Source organism: Frieseomelitta varia, unplaced genomic scaffold (genome assembly GCF_011392965.1).
Source record: "Frieseomelitta varia isolate USP_RPSP 00005682 unplaced genomic scaffold, Fvar_1.2 scaffold_418, whole genome shotgun sequence".
Lineage (NCBI taxonomy): Eukaryota > Metazoa > Arthropoda > Insecta > Hymenoptera > Apidae > Frieseomelitta > Frieseomelitta varia.
Genome location: NW_025110166.1, coordinates 222,549 through 238,953, shown reverse-complemented (window position 1 = coordinate 238,953; position 16,405 = coordinate 222,549). Strand labels below are relative to the sequence as shown.

Sequence of the window (16,405 nt, the reverse complement as noted above, 5' to 3'; positions counted from 1 at the left end):
TATTCAGATAATATGAAAAATAAAAATATCTAAATAGTAATTTCTTTTATGATTGCTATGTAAAACAACTTTCTAGCAATGTTCTATGTTTTTAATTATATTCCAAAAAATATCAACCTGCATAAAAAGCCTAAGTTTAGTGATTACTTTCAATGTGTTACAAAACAGAAATTCAGTAAGTTGATATATGTACACTCTATAAGTCCATAAGTCACCGGACACTTGCTTATTTTGATCTAAACAGTTTTAAAGCATAGATATACTTTTCCGGATTAATTTTATTATTACAATCTTGTTATATGTACTCTATTTACTCTATTTTATAATGATACTTGAAAACAAAACTGATATTTAACGTATATGGTCCGAATAAATATTTCAAAGTGTATCAGAAATATGTATATATATTTAAAAAATCAAATCGATGTATTTTGGGATGAATTGGACAGAAGCCTTCAGAAATGTGTTTAAAATCAGAAAGAAGACTTATGGAAGAAATTAGCAGAAGCGTGGAAATTCATTTCGAAATATTGTTAAAATTAAATAGAAGCATGCCACGGTTTTTCTGGCCGATATGTATAACATATGTCAAACTGTTTATATGTCAAAAATGTATGACATATGTCAGACTGTTTATATGTCAAAAATCTTACCAAGTTGTATATAATGTATCTTATATCTTTGTGCAAATATGAAGGCCAGAAAAACCGTGGCATACTTCTGTTTAATTTTAACATATTTCGGAATGAATTACTTTCCATGCTTCTTCTAATTTCTTCCATAAGTCTTCTTTTTGATTTTGGACACATTTCTGGAGGCTTCTGTCCAATTCATCCCAAAATACATCGATTTGATTTTTTAAATATATATACATATTTTTGATACACTTTGAAATATTTATTCAAACTATATACGTTAAATATCAGTTTTGTTTTCAAGTATCATTATAAAATAGAGTAAATAGAGTACATATAACAAGATTGTAATAATAAAATTAATCCGGAAAAGTATATCTGTGCTTTAAAACTGTTTAGATCAAAATAAGCAAGTGTCCGGTGACTTATGGATGGAAGTGTATATCAAAAATAAATGATCGAAATAGTATAGATCGTTGAATTCGTTCAATACTCTACACTCAAAAATAAATAGATTAATCACACACAAAAAAAATTGACGAATTTAAACTCTCGCGAATAAATGATAATTGAAAAAAAAATTGTCCCTAGAATAGTATAATTTTGTCTTCAGAAATTTCTTTATGCAACACAAAATAGAGATATTTAGATCAACCTATTTAGTTGTATATCCATCCATACTGTATGTAATAAATATATATATAAATTGCAAAATTATATACATAATGTTTTTATTGAAAAAAGTGAAAATAGTATCATTTTAGAAATCATTTTATCATATCTATTAAATATTATAAGAAATATTATGTTTTGAATATTTCTTATAATATGTATTATATATTTATATTTATTTTATATATTTCGGGATATTATTTTAGCACCTCTGTTTCATAAACGCATAAAAATCTGCAAACTAAATCTGTAGAAAGGACTATAGAATTTATTCTTATACAGAATGTAATATTTGAATATTCATTTAAAATATTTATTTACAATATTATGAATATTATTCTTTCTATGTTACTTTGTTTTGTTACTATGTTACTGTAAGTATTCTTAAACAATTTCTTATGAAATTACGATATGAATATATACAGGGTGTGTCAATAATTTTAATTATTTTGAATATCTGTTTTCTAAAGAATGTAGAGATGCTTTAATTGAAAACAATAATACATTTTTTCAATATTATTTCCTAGATTCTATAAATCTTTTAGTAAATGAAAATTTTTTGGAAATTTTACAAAATCTATCACTATCACTAATCTTTTGAAGTGATAGGTATTACTTTTTTTTTTTATTTCTAATAGAATAACAGATGTTTAAACAGAGAATTATAGTTTTTTTATTTCTAATAGAATAACAGATATTTAAACAGAGAATTATAGTTTTATGAATCACGACTGAAAAGTGAAATTTTAAACTAAATTTGTCAGTATTAAAGATTGAATTAATTAATATTTGCTTGAATTCAATGATCATGACTTTGGTCTAATAAAGAATTGATTTAAATTTGCCAGTTGAAAAAAATCTCTAATTATCAGGATGAATTCTTGAAGTTAAAAATTGGTTTAGGAGCAAGAAATATAATTTTACTGCAGATGAAAAAAATGTATCGTAGTTGATTGGAAATTTAAAATGATCTATGTTGTTGTTTATGTATATTTTTTGTCTATGGGGTAAAATATTTTATTTTTATAAAATATTATTTTACAATAAAAGTGCAATAAATACCCATTTTTCGTTTTATAATATTGTCTAATTATTTAACATTTGTTTTTGTCCTCTTATCTTAATTGTTCTAAGATGTTCATAAGAATAGAATAGATTATGGGTGACCACCATAAAGCAACGTGTTGCTTTCATAAAAAATAAATTAATTTAAGTTATGTACAATATCATATTGAATTTTTATTTCGTGAAAACAATACCTTGAAATAAAAAATTTTTAAATTTTGTATTTAAAGAGTGCAAACATTCTTGGAGCAGATCATATCTTGATATATTTGTGGGTATAAGGAAAAATGTTTTTATTTTTGAGATATTATCATTAAAATTCTAAAACCCAATTTTTTTTATCACTATTAATATTTTTTTGTATTTTTTGTAGTATAAATATATATGTATTTCCTTTATTTTGCATATTATAATATTATTTCTCTTTCTCTTCATGTATTATTGTAAAATTCTAATGTAAAAGTAAATAAAATATAATTTTAAGTAAAATAATTTTTATTTTTATATAAAATAAAGTTTTTATATAAAATATGATGCAGATATTTTTTGAATATCCATTGTTTTGCTAACTAAGTACATATGTATGAATGGAATATTCGAGTTGCATAAATCATAAATCCTACAATTCAATTAATGCATAAGTTCAAATTTTTTATGATATGTAGCGTTTCAGAGATATAAAAAAACGTTTGAACGATTTGAGTGAAGTATAGTCAGTATATGAAGTTATTCAAAGAAAAATAAAAGAGTAAGACGACGAATTTTGCATTATAAAGGAAACTCGACTCGACTTCGTTTACATCGATGCAACTTTATTATCATATTTTTGAAGTTCCTACGTCGTAATGAGTTCTTACTTCATGTTTGTGCTGTTATCATTTTATACACTCTTAATTACTAGTTATTTCATTAGTACGAACAGATCTCTTGGACAATAAAGTTCGTTAAATTCCTGGAAATCTTTGGAGAACAATATGTTTTCGAGAAAGAACTGATATCGAGATATAGATCAGAAAATCATTGCAACATGTAAAGTAACAAGTTTATAGACACTCAAAAATTCGACGATGAAATCCAACTTTGCGTCAATGCAAACAAGCACTACTACAAACAACTTTTATGACGTGAGACTCGTTATTTTAATTTATAGCGAATGAACTTATGCTGCGTCATTTAAAACATTTAAACGTAGACTATCATGAAAAATTAAATATTGAATACTAGTTAGAAATATAACGACATCCTCGAAATTTTCGAAAATTTCTAATGCAAATTGGGAAAAGCTTTGGAGAGCTCCAGACATTTATTTATTATAATAGTAATGAAACAATATCGTACAACATCTAAAAATGATGATTTTGACATTTCCAGTGCAAATTGGAAAAATTCAAACATCCATCATTGTAATAGCAAGTATTGTACGTCATTTGAAAAAAAAGAATATGATCGCTTTGAAATTTTCAAAAATTGATTGCGGAAGAGCTATTGCTGGCAATCTCTACCTTTATATATTCTAAATAAAGCCCTCTCGTACCTCTCCAAAAATAACGGAGATGTACTACAGGGTGTTTCATTTAAGTATGACTTCCAAATATTTTTTTTTAAGGGCGAAAATATTTTATATGTTTTTGAATGGTGACTTCCAAATATCTTTTTTTAAGGGCGAAAATATTTTATATGTTTTTGAATGGTATTACGTATCCAGGTGTTATTTTTCTCAAAGGTCGTTCTTTTTCGATTTTTTTAAAGTCGTCGATGTTTTTTTTTTTTTTTTTGCAAATAACTACGTAATTTTTTCTATTGTATTTTTATGCGTAGCATTTTCATGAAAAAAATACATTCAAATGTGTACTACGATATGACCTTCAAATGACCTCGAACTCCGAAACTTAAAATTCATAGCCGAGAAAATGTTTTTTTTTTTTTAATAGTAAAAAGGACATCCAGGTGACCTGATCAGGAAATTTATGACATTTATCGCTTGCTTTTATTTAATATTTCATGTTGTACCTACATTTCTTGAAAAATCTGCGTTCTTGAATTTTAAGCTATGAGTATTTTTCCATAAGCTATGTGATGTAACAAAAAAAAAATTTGTAATTATTTGAAAAAAAGACATCGATAACCATGAAAACTTTGAGAAATGTTTACAGGATATTGATCACTTAATATCATTCAAACGTAAATAAAATATTTATGTAATATTTCGTAATAAAATTTTTTCGCATCCTCACAGTTAAAAAAGATATTTGATGAATGAAAAACTTTGAGATGACGATAAATTATTGAGAATAACTTAAGAATTACTTGTACATTATATTTAAGTATTATAACATGCTATGAATGCATGCAACATAGTTAAATAAAAATAGTTATATAATGTTAGTAGTTACTGATTTATTTGCATACTTGATTATTGGTTACCTCAACTAATACAGCGAGTAATTGTTGTCCTAATTACCCGGATATAACTGAAATGTGAAAATAAAATGATTTTAAACTACGAACTGTGACGACAGCTAAATTTATAATTTTTTAACGTTCTAAATTCCATTGAATTGAAACAATTTTCTGTCTTTTGTGCACATTTCTTTCTTACACGTTAAAATTACAAATTTTATTAAAAATATTATAAATTATAAATTTCATTCAAATTCATTATTATATATATGCGATTAGTGTTAGACTTACAAACTTGAATGTATTTGATCAGTCTATATACTATAATTTTTAATTCTATAAAAATACAGAGTGTCCTGCAGTGTCAAACATATAAAAATGAGTAAAAAAGAAAGAGTAAAATTTGGTCATCAAATAAAATTGAATTTTGCTAATTTCACAAGAGCGAATAATTGACACAAAATACGAGATTAATTGACACAAAAATAAATAAAAAAGGCTTCATTTTCAAGAAAATAGACTTTAAATAAGTATGTTCCATTAAAAAGTTCCTTTATGAGTACAAATTTTCAATTGAATTTGTGTACTTGATAAATTTTTCCTCGAAAATGAAAAAAAATTTTATTCTACGTTTTTCATTTATTTTTCCACTTAAAATTGATTATTCACTTTTGTCCAATGATGAAACTTTAACATTTTGTCATTCAATATTTATTATTAGAAAAAAATCGTACAACAGACTTAGAGATTGTTATAAAAAGATGATAATTGTAAGAGTCACGATGAAATTTTTTTATTGTTTTTAAAGGTGTTTGAAATTCATTATCGAAAAAATCGAGATTTGATTTCCTACTGGTATAATCATCTGTAGGAAAAATTGAACTCAAAACTATGAAAGTAGAAACTTCACGCTTTAAAATGAGACGAAGTGGATTGTTACAAGATGTCTTTTTTTTACGAAGTTACGACAGTTTTAATTATCGACAATTTTGTTATTATTCAGTTATGCTCTTCACTGTATGTAGTGAAAAAAATATTGATGATCATATATGAGAATGTGTGAAGAATCAATAATTTGTCATGATATTATAAACACTCCAATTCTTTTTAATTTAATAGAATCTTGATGAAAGACATAATATCAGACGAATTCGTAATTCGTTCTCATGCTTGCAATATTAAAAAATAGAATTTGATCGGAAACAATTGTAAGTGAAATATTGCGTTAACATAATGTTACCAGGAAGATCGATATCGTGCAATAACTCAGTGACAGATCTTTAAATTGAATTGTGTCGCATGTGAAAGATAATGCATTTTATCTATCTTATTTATTGTCGTGAGATAAAAAATTCTTACTCTTTAGTGCTGACAATTTGGGTATTTTTATTTCGTTGAGAATAATTAAAATATTAAAAGAGTAAAAAATTAATTATTCGAAACAAACGACGTAAAGATCACGTACATATGTTCTTTTTAGACCGATCGTAGTCTTTTTATACGCATTGATATGGCATACTTAATAATGCACATAGTTGTCTTTAATAGTTCTTTTCTTTACATTTTTAACGTCATCTTTTATTTTTTGTACTTTTTGTATTTTTTACATGAATATTCATGTAAATTCAATACGTATTGTAGAATGTATTCTGGAAAGAAGAGTGATATATTTCTTTATAAAACGTGCAGAACACTTTGAAAACTTGTGAGAAAAAGACAGTGATAAGAAGTTTACTGTAATGACGTGTTAAATCTGTTTGCAATATAATAAAGTTGAAGAATATTTTTAGAAAATATTGCAGAGTCCAAAGTTCCAAATATCAAATTTTTTGCGGATATATATCTTACTGATTTACTCTGAAAAATACGAATATCTTCATTTATTTTTTATTTTGAACTGAAACAATGATTAAACTACGAATATCAATGATAATTCATATTTTTATGGAATTAAGAAAAATTAGATTACTTACTATTACTATAAAGTAATAATTGCTACTTTCTAAGAAAGATGCTTTTTCAATTTATTATATTTAAATATAAACAATTCTTATTTAAATGTTTAGATTCTTTGTAGTTTTAATCAAGTAGTGTTCCAAATTATAAATTTGTATGGCTGAAGAGGAGAAAGAAGTTTAAATCGTTTACCAGTGATGTCATACTATAGCACTATTAATAACTAGTTTTGGAAAGAAAACTTAAATTACATTTCACAGTATTTTCATTGGCAAATTTTTCGATGAAAAAAAGAAAATTTCTAATTTTACTACTTAAAATGTTTTCTATAAATATTCTTCGATTACGATCAATTGTCTAATGGCAAAATAATGTAAAGTAATTACGTTTCACGACTAGGATAGATGTCACGATTTTATTTTTAAATGGGCATTTTTTTTATAATGAATGAAATTGGTTAATGTTCTGTTCCATTTGTGAATTTCCATGTACAAAACTAATGAGATCTTATAAAACATACTGGGAATCTAATATAATCGATTTTCTTTTATATCTTTTTTATATTTTTATTAACAGTGAATAAATTATTAGTCAAGATCAAAATCAAATATCAATCCTAATTTATTGGACAATTTTTGTCCTATTCATTGTTTTAATCGTTTACAATAACCACAAATAAGACATGTACACTTATGTACACGTTCGACCATAACTAGCGACTTAAGTGACACATAACTATTAACAACAAAACTCACGTATATATGTGACGTCTGTCGTGCAAGTGTTATATTTAGAAAACCAATTTAAGAGAAAATCTAAAAATTTGAAAATAGGTTCCTTTTCCCAAATATAAGGTTTCCTAAATATAATGTTTACAATATCAATGTTAAGATCCGAAATATTTTTAACATTACTACTTGTATATGTGAGAGCGTGAGTCGTCAGCCACTATACATCAAAAATCAAAGTTTTTTTTATGTCAAAAGTTAAAATTTTGTTTTTGTTGAAAATGATATTTTTTTGTATATGAATATTTTTTTCCTATGTTCCTAAGTATGTATACAAGTAAACAATAACATTTTCTTTTTTCGTAAATGGAAACATTAAGAAGGAAATTCAGATCTGAAAATCAGCAATTTTTATGTTTGAAGAGAATATTATGAAATCTATATATAGGATGTATCGTCATTGGTGGAATAATTATTTTCTTTCTAAAAGTGGATAAATCGAAGGGAACCTTTGGCCTTTGAATTCATCAGATCTAACTCCTTTAGATTTTTATTTATGGAGAACTTTGAAGGATAAAGTGTATGAAACGACTATTAACGGCTAATCAGAAGAATTACATCGATGAAATCAAACAAAGCCAAACTAAAAAAGAATAAAAAATTCAATTTTTTTAACTTTTTTAAATTTGTTTTGCATTTGGTAGGAACAGTGATCATTTTGAAATGGACTTGTTTCTTCTTGGAGAAATACTTTTAGACTTTTTAATAGACTCTCACTAGATGTAAATATTTCTGATCTAATTATATATTATACTATTCGTTACCGTATATTTTTGTTATAATTTTTATCTATGCTTTCAATGACATCTTTTTCTTATTTTGACCTATAAAATATACTGAACTGTTAGCGAGAAGAAACTGATAATTCTTTCAAGTTTGTTTAAGAAATGCAAATACATATGCTTCTTTCAAAGATAATACAACTTCTTAGTGTCTTTCTTTTACTTTTTTCTTATGATTTTGATGAAATAAGGATTAGAAAATGATGTTCTTTCTTTCAAAAAAATCAAACTATTTAATTAGATACTTTTTCTTCTAAATAATCAAACTTCACTAGTGTGTTCCATGAATAGAAATAAGAAAAAATATTTATATAAACATAAGTCTATAAACGCTTCATAAAAAAGTTACAACAAATATGAAACTTAAGAATTTGTTGTCGATATTAATAATAAACCGATGGTATTTGAGATTTTCCTAGCCATGTTTGAAAATGTTTGAAATTAGAGGTGAAGTATGAATGCATGAAATTCGGAGTGTGATAAATTTAATCTTTCGATGTCAAATTTACGTTAGAAAGGAGGGACGGTATTTTGAAATGGAGATTAAATTCTTTTACATTTTTATGAAACAACGTGATACAGTAATAAAACGTTTTCGGATCTATGTTTATATAACATTTTCTTCTTATTTCTATTTACAGAATATGTATATGGTGAAGTTTGATCATTTAAATATAGGATATTCTTTATATAAATTGTTTTATATAATTCTCACAAATTTAAACATTAAAAAGTGCTTAAAATACATATTTTTTAGTGTTTTATCATAAAAGGAAGATGTTGAAAATAGATGAGTTAGTAATGCCTTCACAGTATGATTCTACATATCTTAAGGAATGAATAAAGTTCTGGTTTTCTTTGAAAATTAATTTCGTCTGAATTAGTAATGCCTTCACAGTATGATTCTACATATCTTAAGGAATGAATAAAGTTCTGGTTTTCTTTGAAAATGAATTTCGTCTGAATTAGTAATGCCTTCACAGTATGATTCTACATATCTTAAGGAATGAATAAAGTTATAGTTTTCTTTGAAAATGATGAGAAAGTTATGAAAAATAAATTCTCAAGCGAACTTCTTAATATGATGTTCCCTCTGTTTGACAAAGTTGATTGTGAAAATTGTGATGACAAACCAACTTTACCCGAAGAACTAACTTTTGTCAGAACCATCAATATCATCAGAATAATAAATATATATGGATTTATATTATAATGTAATTAGTTTAGTCAACAAATTTTTTAACAAGAGAATTATATTTTAATTCTTAGATAATTACAGGACATATTGCAATATTATAATAAGAGAGAATAAACAATAGATCAACGAGAATATCGTAGAGAGATCACAGAGATGCATTACTTTGCAGAAGTGTATATTAATTTGCATTTAAGTATATTATCCAAAGTTATACAAAGAATGATCGTTTCAACCAGGGTTAGTTGCATTACCAATTACCTTTATCCGTCAATAAGTAAACGGCCTTAACGATTACCTATATGCCCCACGTGTATTGCGCACCGGCTGTAACTATTCTTGTGATACACTCACGTGCTTCAGCTACGTGTTATTTGCGAAACGAGAGCATTATTTGTCAGAGAGAAGATCGATACGGTAGTGTCAATAAGGAACTGTGCCCAGTCTACCTTGTTCTGGTTTTTCCGTTGCACAGGGATTTAAGTTACGCCTAAGTTTTTTTGGTTTCCTCTCCTTTTCTTTTCTCCATTTCTTTTTTTACACTCCGTCGTAAACCATCCTATATACTTGTCAAAATAGATTCCAGCGAAGCAAAAACAAAGTAATGTAAATATTACGGAACAGATTGATTTAGTTATATTTACGTAATTATTGATTACAATTGCGTTCATGTGATTGATTAAAATAGTGTGCATTTTTATGTGATGAACTTTTTTTTTTATCTGCATCATCAATGATTGAAGAGGTTGAATTTTGAAAGTACGTTTCATACGTGGCTTAAAGTAATATTGAAGATGATTATTTAGAGTTAATCATCGATATGTTGGATTATTTTTAATACAATAGATATGTTTCAAATCAGTAAATTAACTTTTATAATTATTTTGACGTGTGATCGGTTAAAATTGTATAATAGTTTTCAAGGATTCCGTTTGAGAGCGTTAGCTGCAAGAAACAGAGATTTTATACATTGATGTTGATAAAGCAGATTTCTTTAATGAAAGTTGAACTAACAAAGAAACTTTATTAATTCTTAAATATTAACTGGGAAATTTGAATTAATTCTTCTATTCTTATTAATCCTATTAAGTAACAAATTAATTGTTCAACGGTTCTTGCTTTCGAATTTGTCATTGAAGTTTTGTTAAAAAATTAACTATTGCATGTTTGTAAATGTCGTGTGATATAAAATGTTTGTTTTTTGTTTCTATTTAACTACTTAGCTTTAGATGTGTAGAACAAATTTCAATCAAGGTATGTTTCAATTAGTAATTGTAAGTTGTTATATATAAATAAATACATATAACATATATACATATACTATATTTTTATTTATATATATATTTTTATATATTTATTTCCTTAACTGTTGAAAACACAAAAAAAAATGTTTGAAACAGAAGTTGCATGGTTTCTAGAACATCATCTAATATTATAATCATTTTATTGTTATTTTGTTCTTTTATCGAATTTTTTTAGTGGAGTATGATCGAGAGTTTTTAAATAGAAATTAATCGATTGCAGCTCGACATTCTCTACTGAAAAAGTATTAATCTACATATTGCGAAAAATTATTAGTTTAGAAGATATTTTAACTTTAATTTTATAAAATCTATGCTTGAAAGACAAAGACGGTATAAATACAAAAATACTCTTATATTTCTCCGTCTTTAATACGATAAATTTTATAGAATATTTCTAACTAATAATTTTTCGTAATACATAGGCTTATATATTTTTTTATAGAGAATATCAAATTATATCAATTAATGGATTAATGGATCTGAAAGTGACTTTTGTATTTTGATAAGAAAACAAAACAATAGTATTATATGTCCTCCTGGAAACCGTGCAATTTTCGTTTGAAACATTTTTTTCTTATTTCGAACAAATAAGGAAATAATAATGTGTATATGAATAAACTGGACGTACTCTTTACATATTTTGCATACGAAAGATAATAAAATAAAATGAGATATAATATTTCGAAGATATATATTAATTTTCTAGTTTGATTCTTCTTTTATATTTAAATTTTTTCAGTCATTTAATGTTATTTTCATTTTTTAACATTTAACGTTTGTTACGTATTTTTATACAAGATTGATTGCGTTACTTGTCACATTTCACGTAAAGTACATATATATTGTAAAACTACTAGTTTAAAGTGAAATTGCCGAGAAGTAAATTTCCAAAAGTTGCTGAAACTTCGTTCCAGCGATCTTCCAGAATTGTAGGTTGCAATACAGTATGGAGAGGGAACAAACCGTACTCTTCTTTTATGAGGGTTTAATACGGCTGTATGAACTATACAGACAGCATGTGTGCAGCACTGTACATATGATTGTGTGATGGAGAGTAGCGTGGCGTGTAGTCTAGAGTCTAGACTGTTGTGCTATAGTCAGGGGCGAATCAAGAATGGATGCCAAACACCCTGCATAATAATGCAGCGAGATATAATTAACCTTACACTGTACTTCTATAATTAGCTACCTTCCTGTCTTTGAATTCTACCTTCGTATTCAAAACTGATGTATGATCTATCTAATAAACGCAATTTGAGCGCGTATTGTATTGAAAGTGAGTCGAATTTTCTTTCTTTTGACGGATGAAAATGATAAATTGCAATTAATTAACTTAATCGTTTCATTCGCTGTACGTTTATTTTCCTCTTTGATGAGAAGTTAAGACGAATGATTCTTTCTTTCTGATTTATTCTACATATGCATTTTATTATGATTATTATGATAGATATACAGAGTATATAATCATGGTGCAATCGGTTAGTTGAAAATAAGTCGGAAAAGAAAAGAATAAAATTTTTTCCATTTGATGCTCCATCTTCGAGAAAATCGAGTTTAAAAATTAAGTGTACTTGAATTTTAAAAGCTAATTTTAAATGCGACCGAAAAGAATAATTGTCCTATGTGGAGAAATAATAATAAAAGTAAAAAATGTAGAATAAAATTTTTTTATTTAGTGCTTCATTTTCGGGAAAGTAGACTTTGAATATGTTTCGTTAAAAATTACCTTGTACTTTTTTTCGACTTATTTTTACATGTAGAATCACATTTCTGGCCAGTTGCATCACTCTGCATACAGATATATAATTAATTTGATCTTATTACAGATTTATTTATAAGTATTATATTGTATGAAAAATATGCGGTTTTACAATAATATTTATTATAATATATAATTTATAATATTTATTTATTTATAATGTATAAAATAGTTAATAGCTTAATATTCATACAAATAAATTATTGATATTTTCAAGGAATATATTAATATGAATAAAAATTAACTATAATTCTTGTAGTAAACCTAGAGTATTAGATGTTTAAAATGTCAGATATAATATTTTTGAACGATTAAGCAAAATTAAATATTTACATTAGAATAAATGCTCCACTTACATAATGCTTAGTGCAATCCATTTCTGCAAATGAATAACTCCTACATTGACCCTACGTTAAGTATTCCAAGAAGTAATAAACCTATAGATAGATAGCTCAATCAACGTAATTGATTGCCAGTATCAATACAAGTCGTATTTTCTATGTTACACGGTTCTTGAAACGATTTTTTTCGTTTTATTGAAACATAGTCAAAGTGAGGTAATCATTAATTAATTATCTGTAATCCCAACAATAATACTAATCATTGCAGAGGAGTGCAAACTGTAAACGAGAAGCAATATTCATACAATGTACGGTACATTTACAGAAGAATGGCTTTTTCATTCTGTTTTCAAAATCAATTTTCAGAATCGCGCGTCAATATTTTTCGATCTTACTCTCGTTTTAGAAAATGAACTGAAACGCGAAATTTCATCAAGAGAAATCGTGCGCAATAAACGAAAATTTTGGATTTCTTGCAACGTTAGGAAAATGTAAAGCGGATCGAAAATGACCGAGAGCCATCATATTTATAATATAATATAATGAAAAATAATATGATATAACAAAAAATAATATAATAAAATATAAAAAATGGCGGCAAATTTGATGGGAAAACGAATTGTGCGTATGAAGTGTCGAAGGGATACGGCCCTGGATGTAACACGTATAGCACGCGGTCGTATAGCGAGTTCAGGTTCTGTCGAAGCAGACGAGAGTCAGTGCATGCAGGTCGTTCGTCTGTTTCGCCTGTTTCCTCTGTGTCAACCTTTCTGTCTCGTGCGAGAATCGTCGTCGATAATCATTCGCGCTCTGAGAAACATCTCTCTATTGAAATGTCGGATACAAGGCGCGATGATCATAGGTGCATCGCGTTTATCTTGTCGCGTTGTTGATATCGCGCGACGAACTTAAGATTTTCCACGATGAAGGTAAACAGTGATGTGCGTCGCTCGGTTGGACGATGAATACAATCGTTGAATTATGGCATTTGTCGTTCGATGAAACAATCGATATCTTCGTGGATTCGTGTCGTATTTTGTTGACGATATTGAAAGAACAATGATCGATAATGATCGATGTGAAAGGTCGATGCGCGGCGATAACACGTCGTGCAGTGTTATTGCTAAATAATAGTATTAAATGATTGTATAACGTAACACTCGATATCTGTATGTAACATCGCATCGATACAAACTCAAATTTCGTAGATATTTTATTCAAGTGTAAACGTGATGTTTTTATATATGAAATTGATAAATTCGATAGATAACAAATACTTAGTTATATTATAATATATTTATATATTTTTTATATATTTATATTATATTTGTATATATGTATATACTAATATATATTTAAATATAATTATATATATATTAAATATATTTATATTATATTTATATATATTTAAATAGACATTTATGTTATATTTATATATTTAAATTTAGTTGTTTATATTTATATATTTCTTGAATATTTTGAAATAGGAGAAAATTAAATTGAATTACTATTATGAAATGTAATTGTCCATGTCATCGATATGTCTCAATTGAACAGTTAGGAAGTAACCTCTCAGAACAAATTTACAATTTAGTTGAAATTTACAATATAGTTGAAATTTCGAAATAGAAGGAAATTAAATTCAAGTACTATTATTACAGAAATTGTATAAATATATTGTGCAATTTATTATAGAAAGATATTGCGGGCAATAATAACGGGAATCAACGTAACTTGTATGATACTTGTTATTTAATTTTTTCTGTATATTTTATCGTAATATAAAAGCATGTGCGTGTAAGACGTAATTTAATATTTCATACGATTTGATATATGTAGATTGCAATAATTTAAATCTAACACGTTTCAGAGATGTTTATATTGTGATATAATACAGAATCGTTGTTAACGATTAAATTAACAGGTTGAAGTTAATTTGTTATCAGGTACCACAAACATCGTAAAAGGATTTCAATAAAAATGAAACGCAATTTATGAAACAATGAACACGAACAGATATCGCTAATACGGTATCGCGTGACTTGGATAGATTTATCAAAGATTTACTTTGTTTATCGTGCATTGCTGATTGATCGTTGCGATGACGATATTAGGAAATGAAATTGGGAACTTCCAAGCGAGATTCAAGATTATCGTAGCGTACGTTCTATAGTTAAAATACTATAACATTAGTCTACTTACGTTCCCGCTCAGAAATCTTAGGACAAATATTATATTTGTATAATAAAAATAGTACAATAAATATAAATTATAAATTATATATAATAAAAACACATTTGCAGTATAAAAGTATAAGTTGTATACACAGTATGCAATATACAATATAAATTACTGTATTTGCAATAAATACAACAGATACAATATAATTAAATACAATAAATATGAAAGATACAATAAAGATTCTGTTAATATATTATTACTAATTATTGTATTATATATTATATACAATACATGTATACAATAAAATTAAATTAAATACAATACATATAATTAAATACAATAAATATAAAACCTACTTTATATAATAAAGACCCTGTTAATATATTAATATATTGTATTTTTATATTATTATGTATTATTGTATTATAAAATTTATATTGTATTATAATATATATATATACACACACACACACGATAATTTACGATAAGTACTGAATGTTAAAGATAAAAATGTCCTAAAACTTTTGAGTAGGAATGTATGTTGAGCGTTAAACCATGCTTACCGACATACGAAAATCTCTTCTTTTAATCGAGAAACTCACGTATGAAAAATAAGGGTCTCTTTTGTACTATTTTTTTTCTTTTTTTTTTGGATAAAATAATAAGGAATTTGCTGTTATGCATTTCAATAGGAAGATTTATTGTTATTCTATACGTATCCGTGATGAATTTCATTGTTTTGATCATGGTATCAAATACCACATGAAAGTTATATTTTTTTGACAAAACTACTAAATATTATTTTTTTTATTTGTACATGTTTCTCCATTTCATTATTTACGATAGCATCTATTTACAAATTTAACAAAGAAGAGAGAAGTATAAAAAGTTATTATTTATATAAAAGTTTTGTATAGAAATAGGAAATATAAAACCATGTACAATCACAACGCCAAGAAAGGATTATTTCTTAAGTCACCTTTCAAAAATATAAAATGTTTGTTAAAAGTCGACATATCTTATAAATTTGCAAGTATTATTTTATTTTATTGTATATGCTTTTGCAGTTAACAGTTTACTTTAATATATTCCTTATTTAGTATTTATTATTTAACAGCGTTCTTCAACTAAGCTGAGAAGAAACAAAAAAATTATTACTTGTATAAAGTATACCATTTTTTCCGGCCAAACGTTATAAATCAAAATGTGAAAATAACGTCATATAAACATACCTCACTAGAACTATTATCAAAGAATTATAACAAAAAAAGATATGCAGAATAATAATGCGATAATCAACGTGCCTTACTATATACAGTATATGAAT

At 26.0% G+C, this 16,405-nt stretch overlaps 1 protein-coding gene across 2 annotated transcripts in view; it reads left to right on the top strand.

Annotated features, from left to right (window-relative positions):
• The window catches only part of LOC122531850 (dual 3',5'-cyclic-AMP and -GMP phosphodiesterase 11-like), a 211,079-nt gene that overhangs the window by 17,059 nt on the left and 177,615 nt on the right, over positions 1-16,405 (top strand). Inside the window, exon 1 of one of the 2 annotated variants that reach the window (XM_043660113.1) lies at positions 13,622-13,826. The exons of the other annotated variant lie outside the window; for it this stretch is intronic. The gene's annotated coding sequence lies outside the window, so the exon portion shown is untranslated. Of the gene's footprint in view, positions 1-13,621; positions 13,827-16,405 lie in introns of those variants that run through there. 2 annotated transcript variants of the gene reach the window in all.